The following is a 16,242-nucleotide window of genomic DNA, read 5'->3' as shown; positions in this document are numbered from 1 at the left end:
CTTCTCTGCTTTATTTTTTCTCCATAGCACTCATTGCTTTAACATACCATACAATTTAACTTATTTCTCTTATTATTTGACTTTTTCAACCCTACGAAATATAAGCCACATATGAAAGAGATTTTTTTCTCTTTTCTTCAGTAGTACTTCTCCAGAGCCTAGAACAGTGCCTGCCTGCCACATAGTAAGTGCTCAATAAATATTTATTGCCTGCCTGCCACATAGTAAGTGCTCAATAAATATTTATTGACTAACTTTCCTAAATTTATGGCAGAGTATTACCTTGAACACCAAATGATAACTCTATGAAAACTTCCATGACTGTGTCCTCCCCCAATGCAAATTCATAACCACGGTGCTCTCATAATGCTTGAGATATATATATATATATATATATATATATATATATATATATATATATATATCTATCTCACAAGAACAAGGGTGTTTTTTAATAAGAATAAAATTTAAAAATCAAATTAAATTTAAATGTAAAATTTATAAAGAGGTACAATAGAGTTCAGTGAGGAATAATTTATCTTTCTGTTCAATGATCTATTCAGACTCTGAGTGTGAGGGAGGTCTCGTTCATGAGGGTCATGTTTCCATATTCACTGCTGATGCTGATTACTGAAGACAGTGAATGTGCACTTCATGTCTGAAATTGGGCAAGCCATGGTCTGCATTCATGTAGTCTGGTGGTCTCTTGTACTGTGCCTGCTGTGGGAGCAATTGGACAGGAGAGTGTTTGCCCTCTGAACATGACAAACATTAACATTTGTCCCATTGTTTTGTAATTATGTATATATTTTATGTGCCTATTTTATATGTGTACATATAATGTATTTACATATAGATCCTTTAATAACTATTTTATCTGAACATAATAATGTATATATTTGTTTGCTCCCTTATAAGCTTCTTGGGAGCAGAAACTCAACATCTTTTCTTCCTGAAAAATCAACAACACATAGAAGAAAGCATGTGTATCAGTTAGGATTTTTTTGACTATAAGTGACAGAAAATATAGATGCAAACTGGCTTAACCAATAAAAGGTAAAGTTGACTCCAGATGTATCATGTACAGCAGCTAAGTGATGTCATCCAAGACCCAAGTTCTTTCCATTTACATACTTTGCTTACATCAGGAATGGCTTTATACTGAGGCTGACTCACCTTGTAGTTGCAGCACAGCTTCCAATAATGTTCAGATTAATGTGATTCAATGTCCTGTCCTTCAGGAAATAGAGACAGAAACACTCATGGAAGGAGAAGAAAACGTACTACCGTCCTCCTTTAGCATAGGAAATAAACCCATTCCTTCACAAGCCTATCACTGGACCAAAGGGGATGCCATAATCTGTTAGGTCAGCATATTCCCTAGAGATATAGATGAGATAAAAACCTGAAAAAATTGGTGTTCTTGAAAGAAAGGAATGATGAATGTTTGAACAATCAACATTAATTAAGCAGTCAACAGTGCTCATTAAGCACTTAGGGGTATTCAGTTCTGTTTGTTGGATGAATGCTCATAGAATACTGCTTACTCTTAGAGACTTGCAAATACTCAATTTATGGGCAGTACAATATTATTTCTTGACAGAAATTTGTCAAACAAATAATATTGATGTTATACAACATCACCTTTCAAAATAATCTCCAATTCCCTCATAAATGATATTTCTATTTATTATAATAGTCTTTTGAAACTTACATAGGTTATCTTAATATTGTATTATCTATTTCTCATGATTTTTTCTTAGAACACACCACAACCTATTTCTAAATTAATGTTTAATCTATAAAATTTACTTTACAATTTTATCTCGTCCCTTTGTGGAAAACTAAATAATACTGTTTAATTGAAAGTCCTCACCTCCCTAAACCCTTGCATGGATCCCAAATAGTACCTCAATTTCCAATGATTCTTTACATCTGAGCCACCATAAAGCCCAATACCACTGTTGAACTCTTAGTGTCAAGTCCTTGATCCTCTCACCAAGGATCTACTTTGTCCTTGGCAATGACTCACAGACTTAAAGATCCCACCACTGGCCATGGCTAACTTGCTTGTTTTTGAGCTATTCTTATATAAATTCAGGCATATACCATTTTATGACTTCCACCCAGGACCTAGAATAGGTTTCACATTCTTCTGGTCCACTGTTTACACGGCTTTTACTGCCTCACCTGTTCGGAATCCACGTCTCAAGGTAATACCACTTAACTCCATGCCCTGTGAACTTCTTCAGGATCCCTTAACTCAATTCACCTAGAGAATCTATCTGGTATTCTTATTTCTTGGAATTAAATCATGAAATGGTTGATCCATTCTTTTCAGATTTGTATTGCCTATAAAGGAGATTAAAATGAAAAAAATTTATGCATTTAGAAATAATCTCTGAATTACCTACCAAAAAGGAACCACATTTCTTCCACACTAAAGGAAATGTTAGACCTGAACAATCAGTATTGCTAAGCAAAGTATCCCTATGATTTAATTTTAGAACACAGAATGGTACAGTAAAATAGACATAGGTGTTTGAGGCCAAACAAAGGCCTATGTTTGAATCCAGGCGATTACTCCTATTATCTATGTGACCTCATGAGTTAACCTTAGGGAGTTCCCATTTTCTAATATTAAAATGAGAATATAATTATTTTATTGAATGGCTGTGGTAAAGGTTACAACTAAGTCTTTTGGAAGACACATAGAATAGTACCCGGCATAGAGTAGGGGATCAAACAATCACTAAACTATTAATATAGTTATTATAATGAAGACTATATCAGGTTCCTCTCGGAGTTTATCCAAGATAAGGCCATTATTGGATGGATATAGCAGAGGCACTTCTTCAGCATAATGCTTTAAATCTCTATTATAGATGTCTCCCCATGATAAACCATATGATGTTGACTCTAAGGATAAAATTATAACACAAATAATTTCATTTTAAGTTAAAAATACCATGACTTTCACAATGTAAACTACTGCTATAGTATTTAGGAAGTTTTAGAAAATAAAATTTGTGAAAAATATGGTACTTTGCTGAAGGTTTCAGAGTGTAGGTCAGTGACAGAGCACAAAAACAAAAAAACTATTGTATGCATAGAATTTTAAGACTAAGAGAAGACATATTTTTTTTCTAAGGCAGAGATCACACATCAAAAACAAGCTGTTTCAGGCTAAAGCTGTGAATAAAATATCAAATCCTTAAGGACTAAGACTCAAAATGACTCCATTCATTTAGAAATAGTGATGTTCATATCAACTGTTTATTGGGCTCCCTTTATGTGCCAAACACTGTACTGAGTCCTTTGACTCTATGAGTCAATGAATCTATGAGATAGGTACTCTTAACACTGATTTACAGAGGAGGAAACTGAGACTTGGGAAGTTTGACTTGTGGAGGTCTAATAAGTTGCTGACATTTGGCTGGAAATCAGGGATTTGTGATTACTCTTAGGTATTGCATCTGCTGTCTCAAGTCAGAAAACCAAACAAGCTAAACCTCCAGGACAATGAATAGGTGGGTTAAAATGTTTGCATAGTCTACCAAGCCAGATCAAATTTCTTTATATTATTTATCTCATATAATCTCTCTTTTTATTTGAAATTCCTACATGTCCTTCAAAGATAAGTTTTATGGTAGGAAGTAAGCTGTTTTACCTCTGGCCAGTGTAAAGATAAAACCATGATCATTTGCCTACCTGACTAAGTTTTCTAAACTAAATTTCATCATGTCCAGTTTGCTCATTAGTTTTGTGTGTGTGGGGGTGTGTGTGTGTGTGTACTGATTTGATACAAAGGCGTATGAGTGGAGTGGTTAGGATGGTAAGTCAGGAATCATTCATCAAGGATGCTTCATTTCTAGAGGAACTGAGTTTCTTCAAAGGAAGTATGGACAAACGAGGAGAAAGGGAGACTAGTTAAAAATACATAGTATAGAATGCACAGAGGAACAGAGCTAGACAAAAACAAAGGAAAACAAGTACTACAGAGACATAAGTGGGAAGAATGAGAGATCTCTTCCTTTCTTCTTTTTTCCCTTTCCTCATACTACTAAGTAGTGTATTTTTGTTCAAATTTACCATTATTCCAAAAAACAAATTATATTTTCACATTTGCTCTTTATTATTCATTTTGTATTAAAATAGCACACATTCCTTGAATGCCTTTTCTTTTCCTTTGTTTTATTTTTTTTTCCAAACTTCCTGGAATCAAGACCAAGGATTGACATTTACAGCCATAGTGATCCAAGTGCTACATTAGCATCTATTTATTAAAGATGATCCTTCATGTGCAATACAGCTAGGATATTTGGCCTAATTTACTACACTAACATTTCCAGTTTGGCTCTGAGTGGGGAGTTGTGCCAACAGCACTGTGTCCTATGGTGAAATAGTGCCTAATCAGTATTTATGAATAGGGTTTTAGAAGTCACTAAAGAGCACAGGAAGAGATTTTACCTGCTGAAAGCACAAATATTGCTGAGCTCTGGGAATCTGTACAGCACATTAGAGTGGAATAGCTTTCCTTTTTTTTTAAGTGAGGTTAAAAATGTGTAATGCAATACTGTCAGTAATTTAAATGGAGTGTACCTCTTTCTTTCAGACATTAACGCTATTTGTTAAACTTTGTAATTACTATGCAAATGAAGAGCTGTATTTAAAAAATGGCAGTGCCAAGAGTACAACAGAGAAAAACAGTTTGAAATTCAAACTAATACAAAATAAGCTTCAAGTCTTGTAGAACTCAAATATTGGTTTGTTTGTTTTTTTTATTCCTTTGAATGCAGCATTTGGGTGAAAGCAATGAGGGGTTGTCTTTGTTCTTAGGCATAGATAGAGCCAGAGATTTGAAAGCTTCTGAGACATATTGGCTCCCTGATCTTCACAACAGGTGGCTGGTATTTTTATCCGTCTTTTAGAGATGAAGAAACCAAGTCCCAGAGATGCTTAACTCATTTGCTCAGGGTCACTTAAACAAGCCAGTGACAGCCAGGAAAGGATCTGAGTACTCCCAAACTCAAGGCTGCTGTGAGAATCCCCAGACAGCAATCACTTGAAAGGAACAGAATTTATGGCTCAAATTATGATTTCAGAATATTAAACACAGACCGAACCAGTGCAATCTAGTTTCATTTCATGCCAGGTAGATGTTTTAGAAGAAAATGATCATGTTTGGTTTCCTGAGAATTAGCCCCTTATGGGGAAATATCTGTGAGCTACTGAACACCCTAGACATGAAGAAAGCAAACAGCATAAAAAAAATGAGTAGATTTTACACATTTTTTGTATCCCCAATACTTAGTGCTGTGCCTGGCAGCATAGACGCTCAAAAATATTTGTTGGAGCAAAGAATGAATGAATGCATACCCATTTGTTATTTAAGTAACTTTCTGGTCATATGGCCTCTTCTTCCCTCTCAGTCACTTTTCCTAGAATTACCTCCCAGGTCTGCAGAACAAACAACTGAACAACAACAAAAACAAACCAGTTTTGCCTTTCTCTATTAATTCTTCTTTTCCTACCCTTGAACCTAAATCAACGTGGTTTTTTTTTATAGCCCATCTTTTTAGAACTTTGATTTTTATGTGAAATAATCACATAAACCAGAAGGATCTAAAGGGCTGGCTTGTTGATAGCAATGTTTGTCCTCTTTAGGTGAGCCTCTTTATATTTTAAAAGGAAACTTTTAAATTCTGAAGCCAAAAGAATGAGAAACAAACTCAGATGTATTGTTGACATTTATCAGGGATGGTGGGAATGGGGAAGAGCTGTCCTCTCCTATTGCTAATGTGACGATAGCATTTTTGAGTTTTGGGGAAAGGCAGTGACAGCCTATCTATAATGAAAGAATCTGAGAATATCAGGTACTTGGTTTTGCAGTACCCCTTGTGACTAAAGTGTAGGCATGTGACACGGGCTCAACTGATCAGACATGCTCGACCTCACTTTAACTTTGAGTTAGGGAATTCAGGCAAAGAACAGAGGCATTGAAGAACCCATGTGGGTGGAAGGCTGCAGTGGAAGAGGCAACTCCTCGAGTTTCCAGGGCAGCAGTGGCCATGGGCAAAGGCAGTGTCCAGTGTTGAGCAGATAGTGCCAGGGGTGATGGTGGAGGTTCAAGCTGTGGCATCAAGGGGTTAATGGTGGCAGCAATGGTATCTTTATAGGACTAGTTCTGTGGGACGATTGTGGCTATGCTTTTTTTTTAAATGAAAGCTTCTTTATTTATTTATTTATTTATTTTTGGCTGTGTTGGGTCTTCGTTTCTGTGCGAGGGCTTTCTCTAGTTGTGGCGAGTGGGGGCCACTCTTCATCGCGGTGCGTGGGCCTCTCACTGTCGCGGCCTCTCTTGTTGCAGAGCACAAGCTCCAGACGTGCAGGCTCAGTAGTTGTGGCTCACGGGCCCAGTTGCTCCGCGGCATGTGGGATCTTCCCAGACCAGGGCTCGAACCCGTGTCACCTGCATTGGCAGGCAGATTTTCAACCACTGCGCCACCAGGGAAGCCCTGTGGCTATGGTATTAGGAGCTGTTCTTATTCCTATTGTTTTTCCATGTCTCCATCTGCAGCCCTGCTAGTGATTCCTCGAGTTATCTAATAACCTTTAAAACAAATTTAACTGATTAGAGTCAGTTTCTGTTGATTACAGCTAAGAACCCATGCACCATTTCAAGGCCAGCAAGGGAGGTAAGATCCTGGCAGTATTATTGTGCTTGAGCTATTCTGGGGAATATAAGGAATATTGGTGTATTTGGAAAAGACTTTAGAAAGTCTATTTCAGAATCTTGGCTCTAACAATTCACCAGTAGTGTGATGTTGTTGGGAAAATTCCTAAACCTTTATCTTCTCAAAAGCACAAATGGGAATAACAGTATGTATCTTGAAGGCCAGTTGTAAAGACTGAAATAAATATGTAATGTGTCCAGAAGCATGCCTGGCATATGTTAGCCACTAGAGTTCTTTTTGTCCTTACTGTTTCATCATGTATGTAAGCTACCTAAACTCTCCCACATCACCAGAGTGGTCTGGCCTAGATAGTAAAAGATGTTAAAACAAAATGAGTATCTATAAATTGAAATTAACTGCATGTGTTTTTAAGAAGGCAAGTGGAAAACAGGCATACATGTGGGTCATTGGGTCACAAGCTAAACTTATCATTATAAACATTTACCAGTCACACATGTTCTAAGACATGGTATCGTACCATGTATCTACATGGATATCGTAGAATATCCAAAGATGAGGTCATACACATGATATTCTTTCCTTCACCTCAGAGGTGTTACTTCAGGTGTTTGAAGAAGCAAAATGCAATGCCAACATTTGCTAGTTTGATTAGGAAAGTTTGTATTCGTAAAGGCTATCTAATTAGCAAATTGAAGCAGATAATATGAAGGCCCTGGACCATTAATCCAATGGCATGATTGTCGATTTCCTGGTATGGAGTAAAAGGTGTTTGTTTTGCTGTATTTTCTACATAATCCTGGTTACGCTGTCTTCAGAGACTAAACAAAAACGTAGAAGGTTGCAACACTCTCTAGTAAGCCTGGGTGCCACAGGGAAAGTCATTAACTCTTTCAGGGCCCCATTCTCCTCATTGATAAAATGGAGATTACGTTTTCTCTCTCTTGGGTTGTTGTGAGAATTAAATGAGATCATGCATGCATAGTTCTGAGCACAACGTCTGGTTCACTCTTTTTAAAATAGCTGTATTCACAGAGATGCTCCCTCCACTTTCAGTCTAATAAAATGCATATTCATAGAGAATCGGGTCGCATTATTTCTGAGCGACAGGTTTCTGCAGGGACGTGGGTTTGCCAAATCTACCAGCTGTCTTCACGTCTTTCCGTCCCCATGAGATTTCTGCACATTTTTCCTGCCCTTTTAGTTGCTCCCCAGAGACAAGGCTCCCTTAGGAAGGAATCAGGGTATAGGCGGATGCTCCATTAGTTTTCTTGTTGGCATTTGACCACCAGTGGCGTGGATGACCCAAGGGCAGCCAGGAGAGGAGACAGCTAGACAGAGCCTGCAGGCCGCTATAGAGTTCTTTCACTAGCAGAACTCTGTGAATGATAAACCTTTAAACAGTCGTGTGAATTATAGAGAAAGCTTCCAGTGAAGATAGTGATGTTGGCTGAGTCTAGGGAATGGAAAAGAGGAAAAGCAGGATGGTAAGAGCAAAAAAGTCAAGTGTTCCCCCATAAGTCTTTATTTCTTTCCTTTTAAAATCCTAATTTAAATATTTCTAAAAATTTTAAAGACTGTATAACATTACAGGAGGTGTAATAAGTGTAAAAATAGATAAATACATATCACTCAGATCTTTACCCAAACATATCATTCATTTTAAATTGTGCACATCTCATCCAGTTTTCATCCATATGGAAAACATATTTGCATATTAGTAAAAAGGGTTCACTTTTTTTTTCTTTGCTATTTTTTTTTTTAACATCTTTATTGGAGTATAATTGCTTTACAATGGTGTGTTAGTTTCTGCTTTATAACAAAGTGAATCAGCTGTATACATATATCCCCACATCTCCTCCCTCTTGCGTCTCCCTCCCACCCTCCCTATCCCACCCGTCTAGGTGGTCACAAAGCACGGAGCTGATCTCCCTGTGCTATGCGGCTGCTTCCCACTAGCTATCTATTTTACATTTGGTAGTATATATAAGTCCATGCCACTCTCTCACTTCATCCCAGCTTACCCTTCCCCCTCCCTGTGTCCTCAAGTCCATTCTCTACATCTGCATCTTTATTCCTGTAAAAAGGGTTCACTTTTAATTCCATGTAACACTATGTAATTTTCAATGCTGCCACATAGATCTCATTATCATTTATTTTAATGAAAGTGTTCATCAACTAAACACATTTCTATTATTTATATAATCAAATATCAATAGTTGGGACAATTTGATTGCTTTCACGTATTTCTTATCACATTTAATACACAAAAGAACATCTTTGTTCTTTGACCATAGCATGTTTTGTCTTTCGGATAATTCCTTAAGATAAATCCCTAAGAATGATATTTGTCAACATAAGGGTAGGAATATTTTTAATCTATATCAAATATGACATGAAAAGATTATACTTATTTCCTACATGTTCAATTTTTCTTTGGAATGCCTTAAAAATTAAAAAATCTTGCAAATCTCTAAAGTACTCTTGGACTTTAGGTAAAGACATAGCAGGTATATAATATCTGTCTTATACAAAAGGAGAGATTCTAGTACAAAATATTTAAGTGATTTGCCTAAAGTGACACCTTCAAGCCATTCAGGGTAATGTTCCAGGACCTAAGACAAACTTCCATTAGTTTCAGATCAATTCATTTGCCTTGCCCCCAAAGACAACTTTGCAAACAACTTAATTTCACTGCTCATATGTCATCCAGAGGATGTTCAGTACTGTCCTATCGTGTACAGCAAGATCCAAAACATAATGTGGTGCTTATTCTGGAAATACTCTTAATGGAACATTGTGATGGGAAAACTCAACACTTTCTTCTTAGCTCCATAAAATATGAACTAACAAAGCCTAGAAAAATTATTCCAAAGATGACTGCTATTTAGCTTCCTGCATCTGTTAGCCAATTCATATTTGTTTCTACTTCAAGTAACATTTTTCCTCTTGTCAATGCATTAACTTAAATTTGCAAAATGAGAGAAGCAATTTAAGAATTAATAAGAAAACATGTTTTTATTTGGCATGCTCCCAATTTGATCAATATCCCAGAGAGCATTTGAAATGAAACTGTTTCAGTCAACATCTTGCTTCCTATTATCTGATAGAGACATGCAAATTATTACAGATTTTAGTCCTTTGTGACCTCCAGCAGCTCCTCATGCTATGATTCGATTTTTTTAAAGCTTGCTGCAGAATTTTCAACAGGAGAGGAATATTCATCATTAAGATACAGACAGCCCTTTACAGAATTTCCTCTGTGTTATACGAACACTCTTCTGTCTCAGAAAGGTAGAATCTTTCAACTGGGCATGATTTGTGTCTGTAAAACCTTGCTAAGGATTTTTTATGACTTCAAATTCTGGGCGGTTTGTTATTAGTTTGTAGGTAAAGCCACAGCAAACTCTTGTGGAATATGAAAATTAGTTGGATTTAGGCTTCTGGGAAAGCATCGAGTACCTAGCTCCCCATGGATAGTTTTTACCTTGGGATAACAGAACAGTTCCCATGTAAGAAAGAGAAGGGGTTGCTGACTGAGATTAGTTGGGTATAATGTTCTTCATGGGTATTTAAAGAATGATTTCTTGATCAAATCAGAACCTGTATTTTTATTCCCCCAAGTATTCTAGCCAAGATTTTGAAACATGTTTCACCCAATCCCCGTCCTTTGGTGGACACATACAGTACAGCAAGAGACTCAGTGACATCTAGATTAAGAAACTGTCCTATGTGGTAACCCCTTGTGTTGCTTTTGGTGTGCTAGGGTAACAAATGGCCACCAAAGGTACCCAAGTCCCAAAACCTGTGAATATGTGAATTTACATGATGAAAGGGACTTTGCAGAGGTGATTTAAGTTAAGGAACTTGAACTGGTGAGATTATCCTGAATTGTCCAGGTTGACTCAATGTTATCATAAGGGCTCTTATAAGAGGGAAGAAGGAGGAACAGAATAGGACAGAGCATTTTGACAACGGAAGCAGAGATTAAAGTGCTGCAGCCACAAGCCAAGGTTTACTAGCAGCCTCTAGAAGCTGGAAGAGGCGAGGAATGGATTCTCCTCTGGAGTCTCCAGAAAGAATCAGCCCTTTCAACACCTTGATTGTATCTTCATAAGACTCTTTCTGGAATTATGATCTCTAGAAGTATAATATAATAAATTTGTGTGCTTTTTAGCCACGAAGTTTGTAGTAATTTGTTACGCAGCAGTAGGAAACTAATACAGTAGCTTTCCAAAGAGTTTGGTCAGTAACTACGTGGTGCTCTCCCATGCACTGCAAATCCAAATCCTCAAGTGGTGCGTACCTTGGAAATTCTCTTAATGGATCTTTGTGAGCATCACTTGCTCTCAGAAATAGTAAAAATAACATATTTTAAATTGTGTAGCAGTATGCACTGTTTTCATTGTTGGGGAGGAAGTAATCAAGAGAAGTTAAGAGTACATACTCAAAAGTCAGGTTGCCAGTTTTCAAATCCCACCTATTCCATATATAGTTCCATAACCTGGGTAAGTTATTTAACTTTTCCATACCCCAGTTTTACTCATCTGTAAAATAGAGGTAATAATAATGGCTTCGTGTTAGGGTTGTTGTGAAGATTAAATGAGTCAATATCTATAAATTAATAAAGTAAATTAGTGCAGTAAAATAATTTAACCTAGCAGGCACTATATGTTTTGTTGTAACTGTTATTACATTTTATATTCTAGATCAGTATTTACCAAATTTCCATAATGTTACGTATTACCTAGGAGTAGCTGTTAGAAATACAAATTACTTAGTGATATTCCAGACTGGAAAATTATAATCTTTAAGACAAAGGTCTGGGAAGCTGTATATTTAATAAATACCCAAGTAATTCATATCATCGAGGAAGTTTGGGAAAATTGCTCTATAGGGTTGATGTTCATCCTTTGCTGCACATCAGTTACATCTTTGTCTTTAAAAAAGTTACACAGATGAGAGGAGCCAGTGACCCTCTTACTATAATGATTGATCAAAAACTTTGTTGAAAGTTATTAATTCCACAGCTCATTTCATTCATTCACTTATTAGTTCATCTATACATTTATATATATTCTTTCATTTTTTCAAACATTTACTGACCATCTCCTATACATCAGGCTCTGTAGTAAATGTGTGGGATATAAAAATGAATAAAATAGTCTTGTCCTCAGGGAGGTTGCAAAGAGAAGTATACAGACAAATCAATAGAGAATTACAATTCACTGCAGGATATAAAATGCCACAGGATGCTAAAGGATCACAGACAAAAGATGAAGAGATGAAGAGATAAGAGAGGGAAACAAAGAAACAATTTGCTACGCTTAAATGCAGTTGGTGCTAAGTTATTTTCCAAGTATTACATATTTGCTTGCTCATAACACATTTAAAATGTAAATATATCACCTCTCATTTTGTAGGCTAGGAAACCAAGATAGGGGCACATAGAGACTTGCCAAAGTTCACTTAGAGAATCAAATGCTAGAGCTGGCATTGAAAACATATTCTAAGTTCAGAACTCTTTCCACTGTATCATGTTGCCTGTCATACAATTATTTCTTTAGGAAATGTGCCTAGCCTTTTAGGGTTAAGAGAAGGCCCAGCTATTCTTTACCTTTTAGAAGCATGGTGGTTTCTCCCCTAATTCAGACTATGCTCCTTCTACAAAGATGCTTCAGATGACTATATGGTATTCATCTTTGGATGAAAAACACCAGCACATAGTTTTGTATATAGTGTGAGCACAATAAATGCCACAAGAATGAATGGGGTTAATATTCATTCACTCATTAAAAATCTTTATTGTACATCTATACTGTATTAGGTATTAGGAGGTGAAAACATTGTGTCTTCATGGATTTATAGATATGGAAGAGAATGAAATTTGAGAAACAGTCAAATATGTTATTCTCTTCTAGACTAGGTTTTCTTTCTGAAGTTCTTCAATTCTTATGACGTGATTTGTTGCAAACCATATTGAGAAGAAACTGTCAGCCTCTCTGTGGGGTACTCTCACTCTCAGGCCAGGGAAACAGGTGAATCAGAAAAAATTAACCCCAGATAAAACATGGGGTTGCATAGCAGTGAGGTTGTATAGACCTTAATTGTTTATCTTGCTAACTCTATTATTATCATTGTCTTCATGAAGTATTATAAGGTTCATACACACTTGCCTTTTTTTTCTATATTTCAGTCATTCATTTAACAAACATGAAGCACCTATCATATGCCAAGGCTTGGGCCTTATTCAAATCTGCATTTCAAAAGCCTATCACAACACCTGACATATAAATACTATGATTACCATTCGTGCTGTTCAGTGATATTTGGTTTCCTGTCTCCTTCCAGGTGTGGAGTAGGCATATATCAAATAATTAGTCCTCCAGAAGGCCAGCAGAAAAACTTAGTGATTAAGCAAGGCAAAGTTTCTTTGACCAGCTGCAGTAAGAGAAAACACTGTTTTAACATTGTGTCAGAAGGGGGAAATCAATGGAGAATTTTTACAGGGTTTTGGGGCCTGAGCTAGGTGATTTTAAGTTGTGTCTTGCAAAATGGGAATTAGTTGAGATCAGGAAATATTTATGACATGATGGCTTTGCATGGTGGACACAAGAAAGTGAAGGTCTTGAAGCCATTCTTGATAGTGGGATGTTAGTTTTGGTCAATAAGTTACTTGATTAGCACGCGTATCTCTCAGGGTCAAGTGTTTTCTGAAACAAGTAACACTGATTTTTGCTTGTTTTCTGTATTTAGTCAGGGACAGGCAATCACGTCTAAACATGTGAATAGGAAATTCAGTTTATTGCATTTCTCATACTGCACTTCAGACTCACGTTATGGGCCTTGCGTTGGCCAATGAAACATGAGTCATGGTGACATGTGTCATTTCTGGGTAGAAGTTTTAAGAGACAGTGCGGGGCTGAACATATTCTTTTCCCGTTCTACCACAGTGTCTGGCGTGGTGTAGCTAGTGAATGCTTCATCAACCGGAGTCTCAGAGGGGAGGTGACATGATAATGAACAGAGGTCCTAGTTATCCTGTCACCAACATGTAACTAGTGTAGGAAATAAACCTTTTTTTGGTCTGTTTGGAGTCAGTAATAGTGGTTATTTGTTCCTGCAGTAAGATCTAGTCTATTCAGAACAAAACGGAGTCTAGGTAAATATTTGGTTAATATTTAATATACAAATGAATGAATGAATGATTAAGTCATTAAATCATCACTACATTAAACATGAACTCTTCTCAGGTTTTCCATTTAGATCTCATACAGATGTGCTCCATTTAATAAAATTTGACGTATGGAAATTTGAACTTAAAACAAATAAGGCCATAATTATTTACAAAATAAAACATCCCTCCTCACTTGAATTTGTTTAAAATAATAAATCCTTGACCTTCCATTTACATGTTTATGATATAAAGCAAAGCACAATACATATACCTCTAGATTTTTCTCCTCTCCTGTCTTCACCAAGGATATGCTGCAAATCTCTTGAATAACTCCTCTTGTTTACAGGAAGGGTATTTTAAAGCCAAATAACTATGTAGCAACTTTTGCTGTTGTGTAGGACATGGTGTTTTCTAGCTCAATTCCATAGGTAGACTTTGGGGAGGGCAATTGGGGTAACTCATTCACAGAAGATTAAGTTCAGAATAAGGGAAACTTTTATCTTCCCTCTTCTGGAAAAGCAATCCTAACATTTATTAAGACATTATAATATTAAAGAAAATTACTACCATAATTATGTACCTTGCTAATGTCTGTATAATTCTAGAATGAATTAATAGTAATACTGCACTTAAAGATTGAGTGAAAATTCTGAGCATTATTCATGTCTCTGCCAACATATTCTTTAGCTCTTCATGACATAACTAGTACAATAGTTTGTCATCTATAATTGTTTGCTGAATAGCTAAGCATACCTCATAATGGAAAAGAAAAGCTAGAGGAAAAGGAAAGGAAAAAGGAAAAGGAATAATTTCAGTATCATCTTTTACTGTGCTTGGTACACACACTGTTTAGGAGTCTTGTGTGGGCCAATATGACTAAAAGAATGAGCTCACATGGGTTCATTTCTCTATAGTTCTGTATTTCTGGCTCTTAAAAGTTATTACTGCATGAATTTAATTTAATTCTTAGTGTGAAATGGTCATCCAGTAAACCAAAGAATGCATCTATTATCCTCACAGCCCATTATGCCACTTTGTCCCACCGTGTCCCTCCAACCTCATCTCCATGTTTAGCACCCACAAATCACACATTTTCACTAAAATATTTTGCTGCGGTAGTAAAGATAGTTGTTAAAGACCCTGAGAGAAATAGATCCTATACATTTATTGCATATAAAATGTGAGTTGCAGATTTTATTACAGCCAAAATAAGCTATACAAAAGTAAAGACTTCCTGTAATATTAACAGAGTAATGTCACGCATGCTTCTTGCATTAAAACCTTACATACCCATAAGAAACTTGCCTTATGGGAAATGTAAACTTAGTAAATTCACTGTAAGGAGCTTACCTTGTGCAGTACCCTCACATCCACGTTTAACCACATGACCACACCCACATGAACTCTGTAAGATGTTGTAATTATCTTCTTTGCTTATAATTTGCTTTGAATTATACGTAAAACAAAACCCATTTTGAGGTATATGAAGTCATGTAATCATGTAGGCACCACTGACCTGCTTTTCCCATATACTTCATTGATTTTGAATCAAATTAAAATACAGATTAACTCAACCCATTTATTTAGCATCATTTTTTACAGGTAAGGGAACAGGTCCAGAGAGAGAATTATTTGAGGTCACAAAGAGGTTTTGTTATTTTAGTACTCCAGTATATTGGTTTTAATTTAAAATACTTTTTGAGAAACTTTCACTTCCTCCATATTCCTGACAGGGCAACTTGTTCAGAGGTAGTTACAGTTATATGCCAAATTATCATAGCAATTCTGAGATGAACTATTTAGTAAGTTTTTTCGTGAACACTCAGTTATTTTGGATACCGTCCTCACCAGTGAAATTATCCACCACATTGTACACTGCCTCTCCATGCTATAGTCAATATCTATCCTTAAAATTGGACACACGGTCTTTTATACTTCGGAAGTATTTTTGTTTGTTTGTTTTGGTTTTCTTTGTTTTGTTTTTTGTTTTGTCTGGTGGGCCCAAAGAGAGCTCAGATGCTCCCATAGCCCAACTCTAGCGATAGGTGAGCCCAATAAGCAGGATGTAGAGAACTACACTTTCAAGCCCATCTCCTTCACGGAGATTTGACAGGGTTTAAGCAGTGCTTTTACTAAAAAAGTTAGACAAGTATCCCTAAAAGGTAGAAAGACTGGGACTTGTGACTGCATCTGATGAATCTATTCCATTCCATCCCATTGTGTGATGATGATCATTCTCTTTGAATCTTGGATTAGAGCACTGGGGAATACTTGTGTGACTTAAAAAAAAGAGAGAGCACAGGAAACAAAAGAAAAATAGATAAATTGTGCATCAAAGGACACAATCAACAGAGTGAAAAAGCAACTTAT

At 36.4% G+C, this 16,242-nt stretch overlaps 1 long non-coding RNA gene across 2 annotated transcripts in view; it reads left to right on the top strand.

Moving 5' to 3' along the window:
• Positions 1-16,242, top strand: part of LOC309664781 — a 630,188-nt gene that overhangs the window by 570,775 nt on the left and 43,171 nt on the right. The window lies entirely within an intron of this gene.

The sequence above is a fragment of the Balaenoptera physalus genome, assembly GCF_965194825.1.
Source record: "Balaenoptera physalus genome assembly, chromosome: 7".
NCBI lineage: Eukaryota > Metazoa > Chordata > Mammalia > Artiodactyla > Balaenopteridae > Balaenoptera > Balaenoptera physalus.
This window is presented reverse-complemented; position numbering and strand designations above follow the sequence as displayed.